The sequence below is a fragment of the Marmota monax genome, unplaced genomic scaffold (genome assembly GCF_021218885.2).
Source record: "Marmota monax isolate L192 unplaced genomic scaffold, Marmota_monax_Labrador192_F-V1.1 WCK01_AAM20220418_F8-fsc00047, whole genome shotgun sequence".
NCBI lineage: Eukaryota > Metazoa > Chordata > Mammalia > Rodentia > Sciuridae > Marmota > Marmota monax.
In genome coordinates this window covers 3917680-3932636 of record NW_026692072.1, presented here as the reverse complement: position 1 = coordinate 3932636, position 14957 = coordinate 3917680, and the positions used below count along the sequence as shown (strand labels likewise).

At 36.0% G+C, this 14957-nt stretch overlaps 1 long non-coding RNA gene across 1 annotated transcript; it reads right to left on the bottom strand.

Annotated features, from left to right (window-relative positions):
* Nucleotides 1-638: 638 nt before the first annotated feature.
* On the bottom strand, nucleotides 639-13591 carry LOC131424605 (uncharacterized). Its single transcript, XR_009227925.1, has 3 exons — nucleotides 13438-13591; nucleotides 13223-13274; nucleotides 639-773 (listed from the first exon to the last, which is right to left on the bottom strand). It is a non-coding gene; the product is annotated as an uncharacterized LOC131424605 (long non-coding RNA).
* Between the last annotated feature and the right edge of the window lie 1366 nt (nucleotides 13592-14957).

Below are 14957 nucleotides of genomic sequence, written 5' to 3'. Positions count from 1 at the left end.
AATGTTTATCCTCAGGTCAAACTTGAGGACAGATCTCTAAAGAAATGGAAAGAAAAACTAAAATCTGCCTTGGAAGAACTAAAGCTACTGGTGTGGATATTGTCACGGAATAATGCTCTTCTTAATTATGAGTGAGTGTTATTGAAATGTAGTCTTATTTCCAAGTTCCCACTAATAAGCTGACTGAGAAGTGCAGCAATCACACTAAAAATGTCCACTGCTAAAGCAGGTCTAGACCAGCAGTCACCCCAACGGCCACCCACATACACTATAGTATTGTTTCAAAGTACAAACCTGATTCTTGAAATAAAAATGAACCAAAAGACAATGATGATTAAAAAAGAAGAAGAAGAAGAAGAACAGTTATGCTTAACAAATGATAATTTGGAGTTCATAATGGAACATAAAATTAGTATTTTGAGAAAGAATTTCAATAAGAATACACGCTTTTTATGTAAATAAGTAGTTTATATAATTCTACTTCTGGGAAGAATGTGGGGGGTTTGAACTTTCACTATAAATGGCTAGAAACTAAATAAAATATATGAAATTATATTTTACAGATTTTTGGATATCATGCACAGCAAAACAGTGATCACTGCAAAAAGGAAAATGAATGGAAACTTAACCTTGCCTGAGTGTTGTACCTGGAGATAACTTCTTGACCAAGACACCAGTAGGTTGCACAGCAGAGTATGGTGAGCTCCCTTAGAAAAGGTCCAGACAGAACACAGTTCAGAGTGGATCAGTTTTCTAGGGTTTGAAGAATGAAGCTGCAAAGAAAAATAGAAATAGACTGATAATGAACTCCATAAATCTGCAGACAATCACACTGAAACTTTATCTGAATACTTAGTTCTATAGAGCAAAAGCAAAAGCTGTAAATTGAACAAATTTCATAGAGGTCTAGGAGACAGTCAGAATCTTAACCAAAAAATGTGTTAGGAATTAAAATCTATTTAAATATTAACACTAAAAGAGATTGTGGAGTCCCAGAAGTATGAGGGTTGGATGTGTCCTACAGTAAAGACCACATTCAGCTTGCCCTAACAAATTTTATAAACAAGCTTTTAGGCACAACCAGAACCAAACTATAGCTCTCACAAACTTCTTTTAAAAGAAGAAAAGAGAGTCCAAACATTCAAAAATGTTACAGTCGAAACATCCCATGCACAACAAAAATTTACTAAATCTGTGAAATTCATAAGCAGGAAAAAAATAAGTGAACATAAAAAGAACCATAAATGACAGATGAAGTAAAAATATTTGACAATCACTTCAAGAAACAGGCTTCAGGATTTCAATAAATACATGAAGGTAAAATCATAGACATGGAAGATACAAATAAAGTAACAAATGAGAATAGTAACTGAAAAAAAATAGTGTCTAAAGTGAAAAAAATACAATGAATACAATTAAACAGCAGATTAGACACCATCAAGGAAAATATTAGTAAGATTTAAAATGGCAGTAGGAATCTAAGATGAAGCACACAAAATTTTTTTTAAATTTTAACAGAGAATTAGTCAATTGTATTACAATACAGTGTGATTAAATATCAGGTAGCAGAAACTTATTTGAAGACATACGATCCACCTTATTCCAAATGTGATAAAAAACTATAAATTCCATTATGTGAGAACATCAACAACGTCGGGGCAGGGGGGACTCCAAAGAATACAGAATTAAACTGTTGAAAAATAACAATTTTCAAAAGACCAAAGCAAACAGGAAAAAGAAAAAGAAGACAATTCAGAGCCAATAAAAGAAAAGAACAATGAAAACAGACTTGTCATCATAAAAGAAAACATTTGCCAGAAGGCATTGGAACAAAACCTTTAACCAGTGAAAATATCTTTCAAAAAACAGGTCAAGAGAAAAAAGCATTCAGAAAAACAGTCTAAGAAGATGTATCACCAGCAGACCCACACTTCAACTTGTAAGGAAAAATTTTCAAGCATAAGAAACTGATACAGATGGGGAAAGGCATCTATAGAAAGGAATGGATAATGCCATAAATGTTGACTATGTCAGTAAGCATTAAAGACCATTTCATTAAAAAAAATTCTTTAAAAGTGAATTATTGAAAGTGAAAACAATAACATTATAATTAGGCATTTAACACATTTTTGGACATAAAATTCATAATGTAAAAAGACGAAAGGTGGGAGGAAGGATGTGGCAATAAGTGGCAGAGTTCTTACATTACACAGGAAGCCCTACTAACTGAAATAAGATAAAGTTAAAAATGCACATACAACTAAAAATCCTTGGAAATGTAGATAAGACACAGAGGACAGCTAAAAGTGAGAAGACACACTAGCTTTTAATAGGGAATAACAGGGCAGTGAGTCCCCTGGGTTTTTATTTTTGCCTTTTTTAAGGAAGAGTTCTAAAACCCCCTCTGAGTGACGTCAGACAAGGCTGTGGGAAGCCAGAAGGTTCAACCCTGCTGGATTGACACAATCTCCAGAAGAGTCAGCATCTCTGCTCTCCCCCAGTGGCAACTAGGAGTCCTCCTAAAGTTATTGACCTTCGTTTTGTCCCGTAGCACACATTTAAAAGCATCAATTATATTGCCCCCTGTATGAATCCAACTGCCATCTATAGCATTATGTCTTAAAAACATTATATAACCAAATATATACTGGTAAATAGTGTTTAATTTTTGTAATCAAATTTTCTTTTTGATTGACATATTTGTACTTCTAATACATATATAGAATGTGTAATGACTAAATCAAAGTGATTAGCATTTCTAGCTCCCCCAGTACTAGTATATCTATGTATTGGGAGCTTTCAAATTCTTCTTCTGTAGTTATTTTGAAACATATAATTAATTGCAATAGACTATATATAGTTCACCTATTATGCTATGGAACATTACAATTAAGCTTTGGTATCCATTATTTGGCATCTTAAGCTTGCTCTCCCCTAGCTTCCTAGACTCTAAAAACCCCTATTCAACTCTCTGTTACTGTGATCATTTTCCCTAGCTTCCACAAATTATTGAGAACCTGCAGTATGTATCTCTGTGCCTGGCTAATTTCATCTAGTACAAAACCCTCCAGTTTCAGTCATGTTGCTACAAATGACAGGATTCCATCATTTTATATGGGTGAATAATATTCCACTTGGCATGTATACATTTTTATCTACTCATTAATTGACAGACATCTCAGTTGATTCTATACCATTTCTATTTTAACTAATGCTGCAATAAACATGAACATGCAAGTATCTCTTTGATATAATAATTTAATTTCAGGTACTATGAGGTCTCAAGCTTCATTCATTTTGATCAGGATTGCTTTAGTTTTCTGAGTCTTTGGTTCTTCGTAAGAATTTTGTGATTTTTTTCATAGTTCTTTGAAGAATGTTTATTCATATTTTGATGAGGATTACATTGGGTAAGGCATAAAATACCTCTTCTTATTTATATTTCACAAGGTTAGCATTTTAAATTTTGACATATTGTGAAAGTTGAAGGTAAGATGGTAGAAGATGGAGAAACAAAAGTGGAAGAAAATTGGTGGAAAAGTGGAATAAATTTTTTGCTATTAAAATTGTCAAAGTATCTGATAAAACAAAACTAAATAAGAGGAATAACTATATGGAAATTTGGCAAAGAAAGAATAGAAAAGATATAAAGAAGTCTATACTAACTTATCTTTCCCCAAGTCATAAATAAATAAATAACTACTTACAAATATATTACCTAGAGCTGTGGAAGTACCAACAGAACAAATAATTGCTTTAAATTACCTCTGGAAACACACCCTAGATTTGAGATAGAGAAAAAAATTTTTTTTGTTATGCTTCTATGGTATAGGGAGTAATCTACCTCTCTATCTGTGGAAGACCACAACTTAGCAGTTAATAGAGGCTACTCCTTAGACTAAGATAAGGTTTTTCCTTAAACAAAAGAAAGGAGCATGGTTTTCCAGTATCTAATAGTAGTAAGGCAAGATTAAAACCAAAACTTGCAACAGATTATGCAACTCTAGTACTTTTCTTTAAGTTTATATTATTGCTGATTTTCTCCTTATTTGATTGATAGTCTATGACACTGATTTTTTTTTTTTGGGGGGGGGGAAATCAGTAGCAACTTACTACTTTCAAATGACAGATAAATGAATGGAAAGCCCTATAAAATTCACATTCATGTGTCAAAAGAAGCAGCCTTCACATTGCAGACTATTTCTACATAGAGATGTGTATATGTGCATGTAGGAACAGGTATTTACACAGTTCTAGAAATAGTCTGGTTACACATTTAGAAACTTGAAGTCTGCATTTACTTTTCAAGACTTGATTCAATTATAAGTGATGCCAATTTAATTTTATAAAGAGTGAAAAATGTAATAAATATTATCAGATACTTAGTTGTTGGATGTTGCAGAGGAAAAAAAACAATATCCATATGGTTCATGGCATATTTTATGTTTCTTGCTGTTGGTTTTCAACTATATAACCAAAGTTTTTTGCATATAGACTTGGTAATCAATTAAACTCAGATATATTCCAGTCGGGCTTGCTTTGTGTCAATACAATTAATTTTTTTTCTGTTTCCTAACTGAGCATTTTTCCTTGAGCCAAATCACCATCATCAATAGTGTCCATGAGGCTTTCATTATATTGACATAAGAAAGAGAAATCAAGCAGCAGAGTGGGCAGCGGGCACACAGAAGCTGTGATTCAACTCTTCCATTGTCCAATTTAAATGCAGCACTTTCTGAGTAAATAGCATGTTGTCTGGGGCTTCCATTACTGTACGTTTGAGAGTGACGGATGATTTAACAAGCTGGTTTGTGTTCAACAGCTCACAGAGTGAAATGTGCTATGTTTTGCGGTGAGTGGTCGAAGGGTTTAGAATTCATCTCACTTGAAAATACTTTGTGACCAGTTGTCCGGTTAGTTTTCTTGTAGGCACTTTTTGTTGAACTAATCTCCTATATTTTGTTCACACCATGCATAATCAGTCATGCTGATTCCTACAGCTGCTGTAACAAAACCCCACTAACTTGGAAGCTTAAAATGACAGGAATCTATTAATCTATACTTTCACAGTTCTGGAGACTAGAAATCAAAAAAACAGGGTTTCATCAGGGCCCTATTCTCTATGCAGGGTCTAGGGGAAAATCTGTTTCATGTACCTCCCTTGGCTTTGATATTTCCAAAAATCCTTGAAAATCCTTGGCCTTCAACTGCTTCATTCCAATTTCTGCCTCTGTCATTTCATAGCCAACTTCTCTCTCTAGCTTTCTGTCTTTGTGTCTCTTTTATTCTTCAAAGGGCAGCAATCCTATTGGATTAAGGGTCTACCCTATTCCTGTATGATTCAAATTTAATTAAATGTATCTTTATCAATCCTGTTATAATTAAAGCCACATTCTGAGAGACTGAGAGATGACTTTAACATGTCTTTTGAGGAACAATATGTAGCCTATAACAGATATCCAGGAAGAGTATATCTGATAATATCCCACCAAGACCACCATAAAATAATTCCAGCTTGTCTACATTTTCCTCAAAGTCATCCAGATAAGCTACACTTTACATATCCATGAGATGATTTAGAAAAACATATGTATGTGTGGCTATATGAAAATACATGTACCATCAGTGTTCGAGGATTATTACCGATAATTGTATTATTACTGATAATTATATTATATTATTACCGATAATTATATTTGCTGTTCTACGTATGATATAGTTCCATCATCTTCTAGGAAAATATGGGTCACCCTGTTTTGTGGTTATAATGAGGGTACAAATATTATTGCCTAGACTTTGATTTATTATTTTTTCCTTCTTTCCTAGCTCATGGTCCCTACCACCAAAGTCTCTCTATTAAGAGGTCCTCAAGGGGGTTCAATCATACTTAGCTGCCGCTTCAAAGTCAGCCATTTGCAAACCATGTGGGAAGAAGCCCTTTCCCTTCCATCACTACCACTTACTTCCATGAGAATGTTGCTCTTCTCTGTGAGGCTGTCACTCCTATGGCACTGACTGTCATGGCATATTGACAAAGCTGGTCATACTGAGCCTTCTGGGTGAAACGTGGCAGAGTGAGCAGTTTGCAGTACTTCTCCACTCACAACCTGTGACCCCCACAGTAAATGCCTCTGACAGTTCTGCTTAGTCCACGATGATTCTCCTTCCTTTGTGAATGCCCTCTTATTAGGGAGAAGAACAAAGAATTAAAAAGAGTAAAGACAGACTAAAGTGCTTAGGACACATAATCAAACAGACCTGTATACACAGTGTAGAAATCCCAGCAGGAGAAAGGAGAGAAAACAGAGTTTTAAAGTTTATTGAAAGAATTAATTGAAAATTTCTTAATTGTCAGTAAGAAAGTAGGCTTACAGTTTCCAGAAGTTCAATGAAAGATTCCATTTGACAGTAAAATGCACATTCTTCTTAAGCACATGCAGAATATTCTCTATGAGAGATTATGTTAGGTCACAAAAGAAGTCTTAAAATTTTAAGATGATTGGAAACATGCCATATATTTTTGTAGGTCACAAATGAAAAGAAGTCATTAACAAAATGAAAACTAAAATTCACAAATATTTGGAAATTAAATAGCACAGTCTTTAACAACTAATGTATCGAAGAAGAAATCAAGAGGAAAATTGGAAAATATCTTAAGACAAATTAAAATAAAAAGAGTACACTAAAACATAAGGGATGAAGGAAAGGCAGTACTCGGAGGTTATTTATACTTTTAAATTCTTAGAAGAAAGAAGGAGAGAGGGAGAGAGAGAAAGAGACAGAGAGAGATTGATTTTCAATCAACAATTTTTACACCTCAAGGAACTAGAAAAAGAACAAGCTAATGCCAAAGAGCAGAAAGAAATAAATACTAAAGATCAGAGAAGAAGTAAATGAAATAGAAAACAGGAAAGCAAATTAGAAAAAAAAATCAATGAAACTCAGATCTGTTTTTCTGAAAAAAAAATCAACAAAACAGCAAAATTTGGCAAGACTAAGAAAAAAGAGATATGATCCAAATAAAACAGAAATGAAAGAAGAGGTGTTTTTTTTTTTATAAGAAGCCACAGAAATAAGAATTCTAAGACACTATCATGAACAATTATACTCCAATAATTTGTTACCACCTAGAAGTTATTGATATATTCTTAGAATGAAACTGATCAGGTCTGAATCATGAAAATAAATAAATGAATAAACATAAAACTAGTAAAATGATGGTATAAAGAATCAAAAAATTCCCAGAAAAGGCTATGACCTTATGGTTTCAATGGTGCACTCTACCAAACATTTGAAGAATTAATACTAATTCTTAAACTCTTTGAAAGAACTGAAGAGGAAGGCATACTTCCACACTCATTTTGAATCAGCATTACCCTGATGCCAAAGCCAGACAAAGACATCATGAGTAAAGTAACTGCTGGGTGATATTAGTGATAAATACATATGCAAAAAAAAAAAATTGTCAACAAAATATTAGCAAACCAAATTCAATAGGACATTGAAAGATTTTACATCATGACCAAGTGAAATTTATTCCTGGAATGTAAGGATGATTTTACATATAAAAATCAATTCACAGGATACCCTCATGTGATGTTTAATTTTATATGACAATTTGATTGGGCTAAGGGATGTCCAGAGAGCTAATGAAATATCATTGCTGGAGGTATCTGTGAAGGTGTTCCTGGAGGGGATTAGCTTTTGAATTCGTAGACCGAATAAAGAAGGTTACCCTCACCAATTCAGGTAAGCATCATCCAATCCACAGAGGACCTTAATGGAACAAAAAGTTGTAGGACCGGTCAATTTTCACCTATTCGAGTTGGGATATTCCTCTGCTCTGTCCTTAGACGCTGGCACTCCAGATCCTCAAACTCTCAGACTGGAAGCAGGACTTACATCATTCTTGCTATGGCTATGCTCTCTAGTTCTTAGGCTTTCAGACTCTGACTGAATTAAACCACAGGCTTTCCTGGTTCTCCAATATGCAGATAGATCATAGACTTCTTGACCTCCATAATCACATGAGTGTGTGTGTGTGTGTGTGTGTTTGACCCATCCCTTATTTCTACCTTTCTATACCATTATACTTCTCTTTGAAATGGGAATGGTTACTCTGTGCCCTTGGAAGTTGGAAGTTTGTAACCTTCTTTTTAACTTTTTACAGCGTCTCATAGCTAAGAGTTTACTTCCCATCTTAGAGGAGACTTTAAATTTGAACTTTTGAAAGATGCTGGAACTGTTAAGACTGTGGGGATTCTTAGGACTGAATGCGTTTTGCATTGTGAGATGGATGTGAAACTTTCATGGGGGGAAGGGGTTGAATGGTATGGATCGGATAGGAAGTATCCACCAAAGACGTGTGTGTCGAAGGCTTGATCCCCAATGCAGCGGTGTGCAGAGGTGTGGCTTTCAGGAAGTGACTGGATCTTGAGGGCTGTGATGTCATCAGTGGGTCAATCCATTGATGGCTGAATGGACAACCAGGAGGTAACGGAAACTATAAGCCCATGTGGGACTGTCACTGAGGGTGTGGCCTTGGGGAATAGTTTGTCCCTTAACCCTTCTTTCTTTTCTCTCTCTTCCTCTGTCCCTTCTCCTCAACCTCCTCATTCTCCTATTCTCCTCCTCCTCTTCCTCCTCCTCTTCCTCCTCTTCCTCCTCCTCTTCCTCCTCTTCCTCCTCCTCCTCCTCCTCTTCCTCCTCCTCCTCCCTTTCCTCCTCCCTTTCCTCCTCCTCCTCCTTCTCTTTCTCCTTTCTTTTCTTCTCTGCTTCTTAATTGCCACAGCATCACCTTTCTTGTGCTTATCCTTCTGAAATGACGTTCTCCCTCACCTCAGGCTCAGAACAATGGAGTCAGCACACCTTCTACTGAAACTTCTGAAAACATTAAGCCAAAATAAATCTTTCCTCGTTTAAGGTGTTTGTGTTGTGTAATTTGGTCACAGCCATAAAAACATGCCTATAACACAAAGCATCAGTAATCAAAACAGCTGGTTCCAATAATAAAAGCATACATATAGACCAATGGAACAGGAAGAGAGCCCAGAAATAAGCCAGTATATATAAAGTTAAATGGACTTTGATAAGGAGCCCTGACTACCTAATTGAAAAAGAATTGTCTCTTCAACAAACAGCTTTAGGAAAACTGTATATCTGCTGGTAAGGATATTTGCATCCTTATCTTACACCATAGGCAAAATTCAAACCAAGATTGAATAAAGATATAAACCTGAGACATGATAATGTGAAACTCCTAGAAGAAAATATAGAAGAAAAATTTCATAATATTCATTGTGGTAATAATTTCTTGGGTATTAAAAGACACAGGTAACCAAAACAAAGATAGAAAAGTGGGACTACATCAAATTAAGAAGCTATTGCAGTAGAAAAGGAAGCAATCTAAAGAGTGACATGTAACCTGTGGAATGGTCAGAAATATGTGCAATGGATATGTCTGATTATAATGTCCAAAATATGTAAGAAACTGCAAATCAAAAGCAAATCTCTAAATAAACTGATTTTAAAAATGAACAAAGACTTGAATACATATTTCTCCAAGAAATAGATGTTTCTACAGTTAGCCAACAGTGTATGAAAATATGTTCAACATTATTGATTATCAGGGAAATGCAAATCAAAACCGCAATGATGAATGTCTTTGAGCCTGTTAGGATGATCTTTATCAATTAAAAAAAATGCACCAAATATTGGAGAGGATATGGAAAAATTCAAACCTTTATTCACTGTTGGTAGGAATGTAAAATAATATAGCCATTCCTAAAATTAATATGAATGTTTCTCAAAAAATATTAGAATTACCATATGCTCTAGCAATCCCTCTTCAGAGTATTTATCCAAGAACCATGAAGAGATTTTTTGCTCCCATGTTAATTGTGACATTATTCATAACAGCCAAGAGATAGAAACAACATAAATATCTATTGACATAAGCAATAAAGAAAGTGTGTACCTACAATGGAATATTATTTAGCCTTGAAAAAGAAGAACAATATGTCAGATGCTACAGCAGGTGAGCCTAGTGGACATTATGCTAAGTGAAGTATACAGAAAACAAACACTGCATGACTTTACTTATAAGAGGCATTTAAAGTTGTCACACTCATAGTAGCTGAAAGCAGGGTGGTGATTGCCATAGAGGGAGAAGGAAAAATGGGCAGTTGCTTGGAATGAATACAGAGTCTCCATCATGTAAAATGAAAATATCAAGAGACTTGTTCAATTTCATATAATTAACAATACTGTATTCTACAGTTCAAAATCTGTTAAGAGGAGAGAGTTCATATTGGATGTACTACCAAAATAAAAACAAATATGCTTCACTTTATTTATTTTTAAATTTGTCTGTTGCCTTTAACACAAGAACTTATTTATTTATTTATTTGTTTATTTTTATGTGGTGCTGAGGCTCAAACCTAGGGCCTCACATATGCTAGTGAAGCACTCTACCACTGAGCTACAGCCCCAGTGCAATATGCTTCACTTTAGTATGACTAGTGATACACACAAATCTCGAACATCAGCTGACATACCCTGAGCACTTAAAATTCTGCTTGTACTCTTTTTACTTGGCATTTGATTCTTGGCTATACCTCAAGAATTCTGGCTCAAGTTTTCTACTTACAACACACTTTGTAATCACCCAGAATCCCACAGTTTCTTGACAGACCCTGGCTGTATTCACCTTGAGAGAAATATTCTATCACCTTTAGGTTTAGTGTATCTATATTTATTGAATCACCAAAGTTGACCGAATAACATACCAGTCAAGGGAGATGTAAGAAGACAAACATGGATCCTTTCCAAAGGTAATTTACCCTCCTGTGAAACTTGACATCAGTTCCTAGTCTCAGGAAATAACAGGGTTAGAAGACAGCAGAGAGAGGGGGGAGGGGGCAGAGGAAAGAGCAGAGTTGGAATAGGAAACACTTGACTTCAAGTAATGAAATTCCATTCAATTGCCTCTAAACAGTTTTTAACACACATTATGATGAAGCTGAGCCGATAGCTTTAGGGAAAGCAAGAGGCAGGATGGTCCCAGAGTTTAAGCAGGAGTTTCCAGACCTGGAACTTAACATTTGGCCAAAAAAAAAATATGACTCAGCTTGATGCTTCTGGGCTTATTCCCACCCACTTTTCTTGGTGTTCTCATTTTAAAACTTGAAAGTGCAAACATGTTGACTCACTTTGAGTTTGGTGTCTACCCTTAGGCCAAATAATCTAAGACTTGAGCTGGGAGATGAAGCCATTACAGCATTGACTTCTTGGGCTGGAAGTGCAGGGACATTCATCAAAGAGTGTCGTTCAGAGATTAGAAGCAAACCTTGCCTGCTATCTACTGTGAGTCAGTTCCCCACCATGGCTGTTAAGCTTGAAGATTGTTTATCTGATTGCATTATTTGTCATCTATTTATTCAGTCGAGCATTGACTTGGGCACCTCCTTTATGCCCCTCACTGAACTTTATGCCCCTCTTTTTTGAGGGATAAATACATGAAAAAATGTGCCAGTTAGTGGAAAGAACATTCTTTATTTATAAAGCTAAGCTAAACGTGGAAGTTTTAAAATAATGTGTTCTGGCAATTCAAAAAGAGGGTGGAGGAAGACATCAGGAAAAATAGTATTTAAACTGAATTATGAAATTAGATAAAGACTTCCTGAAGCACAGAGGAGACTGGCAGGAAGGGCATGTTCTAAGCAGACATGATGGGAACAAAACTGCAAAGGCAGATAGAACGGTAGCCGGTGAAGTTAACTTCGAGAAGTCTCCGCTAGAAGACCATTTTGCCAATGACACAGAAAAAGCAGCAGTGAAAATAAGAACTAAGGATGCACCAAAGAGATAGTCCAGAACAAAATGCCCAGAATTAAGCAGGTAACAAATATCATGTAAGAAGTAACTAAGAAAATAAAATCTGAGTTTGAATGCACCAAGGAATCCTAGAAATTTAAGGAAACACTTGCATCTAATGTTAGCTCCTTAATTTTTGTAGGTAAATAGTTTGATGTTCCAAAAGGATGAGGTCTAACCCCATTGCCCACAAGTAGTCAAAGTAGATCTGCATCAAGACGAGGGATCTAAATTCACTAATTCCAAGCTTCCTAAAAAAACTGAAGCCCAAGTATCTAAACAGCAATGTAATTCATTATTCATCGCAGCCTTTCTTTCTGCAAGTATTTTTTTTTTCTAATTTTGTGGTGCTAGTGATGGAACTCAGAGCCTGACACACTGTGAGGCCTCTGTTCCACACTGAGCTACATCCCCTGCCTCATCTCCTGCCTTCTTCTTCCTATGTTCTATGGTCTGTCCAAACAGAACACTTACATCACTCTGTATGTGTGCAATGACTTTGGCTTCACATCCATGGATATATTATTTCCATCAGTCACTCTGTGCTCCCACAAAAATACGACTGCTTGTCTATAATATTGTCCAGTCCTGAAAGCCCAGCCACAGTGCTGCCTTTTTAAAGAACTCACCTAAAATTTCCCTACCACTCCACTCCAGTTAGAAATCATCTTTTTCCATGTTGCCACTGGACTCTGTGACTCCCTTGATATCTATCAGGTTGCATATTATGCTGAAGTTATACAAGTATGTAATATCATGTAATAACCTAAGATCTTCTCAAGTACAGAGACCTAGTATATTCACACCCAGTATTTCCCATAGCATCAGCTCCAAACTTGTCAAAAGGTAGATGCTAAACCAATATCTCTCAGGTACACAAATAAATACTTTCCCATAAAATGGTGGGGGTTGGGGAGCTGGGAGAACTTTCTTTGCTTTTCTTAACGCTTGTTTAGTTGGGGCCTAATTAACATTTAAATATCTCAATTTTCTCTACTCTGCTACTAGGATCAGAGTGGGAGCTTTCATATCTAGCGTAACCATCCTTTTTGCAACGCAACTTCTCGTTTCAGAAAGACATTGCAAAGGTAGATTTATCTTAAAAGGTTTACTACATCAGTCATCGTGTTTTTCAACTTTTTATCGCTAAGCAATTTCTTTTCTTGACATGCCTACAGAGGAAAGGATAATATATCTCCCAGGCAACCAGTCATTTACATAGCTCAGATTATTAAAATAAACCTAGGGTTTATCCTGTGTATAAAAAAGTAGGTTTAAATTGCCCTGCAGATTGATATAAACTCATGGATAGTGTCTGGGTCTTTATTCCAACAATGATTTTACTTACTTGCTTGCTTGTCCTGGCTTCAAATTCTTGGGGTTGGGCATCCATTTGGCAACTAGAAATGAGGAGAAAAAAATGTTTTAGCGACTCATCTCTCTGACGTTGATGAGAACAAACCTAGAATTTATCTTATGTATTTAAAAACAGGTTTAAATTGTTATTTGACACATCTACAGTCGTACATAACAGGTGCGCTTCTCTTCCTATGATGATCTTACCTCTGGGCTTACTCTTTCTCAAAATCTCTTTGGATGGGAAGAGAGGTGAAGACTTTCATTACACCATCACCAATGAGGCTGAAATGTTTCATTCCTTTAAATTCACATGGTGGGGGAACTGATCCATTGGTTTTAGTTCCTTTCTCATAGCAGACTTTGAAAGAGGAAAGGGCCTGAATAAGATAGAAGAAGAAAAATAGGTCCTATGAGTGGAGATAAGGAGGATACTCAGAGTTGTTCATACTTTCATTAAAATATATATATATATATATATATATATATATATATATATATATATATATATATATATATATATATCTTGGAGACAAAATTAGTGATTTTTCCCTTAAAACATCTTCCACATCTATTCAATTTTCTTAGGAATGGCATCATTAGAATAATACCATCATGAAGCTCCTATAAAAGCCAGAAATCTGGGTGGTATTCTCAACAGGATACTTCCTGGCTACCCACATTCTTTCTATTGTGTTACAAATACCTCTGAGCACTCATACTTTCTTCCCTCTAATACCATATCCACCACTGAAGTGACAATCAGTCACTTCCCATCTAAGTTAAAACCTACAGGGATCCAGAAGAATGAATGGTCCAGGGACAGGGAAGAGTAAATGCAAAAGCCCTAAAGACGGGTGTTCTACTAAGGAGCAGCAATTAGTTTGTGTGTCTAGAATATCACAAGTGATGGAGAGGGCTACAACCTTAAATCAGGGAGGCCATCATGGCAAAGGGCAGATGATGAAGAACTTGATAGGCCAAGATAAGGCCTTTGGAATGTAGTTTAAATAAGATGAGAATCCCCTAAAGGAATTTGATGACAAAAATCACTGAACATCTATACATGTTGGGAAGACCACTCTGTCTGCTATGTAGGGTTCTGTAGGAGGTATTAAGGGTGATAGAGGAAAGACCAGTTATGAGTCCATTGAGATATGTCAGGGAGAAGATAAGTGTGGCCTGGACTATAGTGGTCACAGTGGAGAGTTCAAAGAGAGATCAGACCTTGGATCTATCTTGAAGGTGCAGTAGACAGGCTAGGTTGATGTACGGCATGTACGCTGAGAGGGGGAAAGAGCATCCAGAAGTGACCAAGAGTATTCAACCTCAGAAACTAGGAGGTTGACATTACCAGTCACTGGGACTGTTAAGAAATCAGGGGAAGATCAGAGTTGGGTCTGGGGTACTGTTACTCTCATTGCTTATATTTAGGACAATGGAGTGCAGTGGGAATCTAAAGATCTCTTTGGGTTTTGTCAAGTTTTAAATCCCAACTAATCTGCTTTGAATAATGTTCTGTTATGAAAAATTTAATGTGGCCAATAAAATACAGCAGCCCAGAATTTGGAGACTTCTATGGAACTGAAGATACACACATTATCAGTCCACAGACCATATTTATCATGAGGACATTGGAGAAGACACCCTCCAGGATCAGTAGACAGACACACAGAAGAAAAGAGCTCTGGGGTCTAAGCTTTAGGGCAAACCACTATTTGAATGTC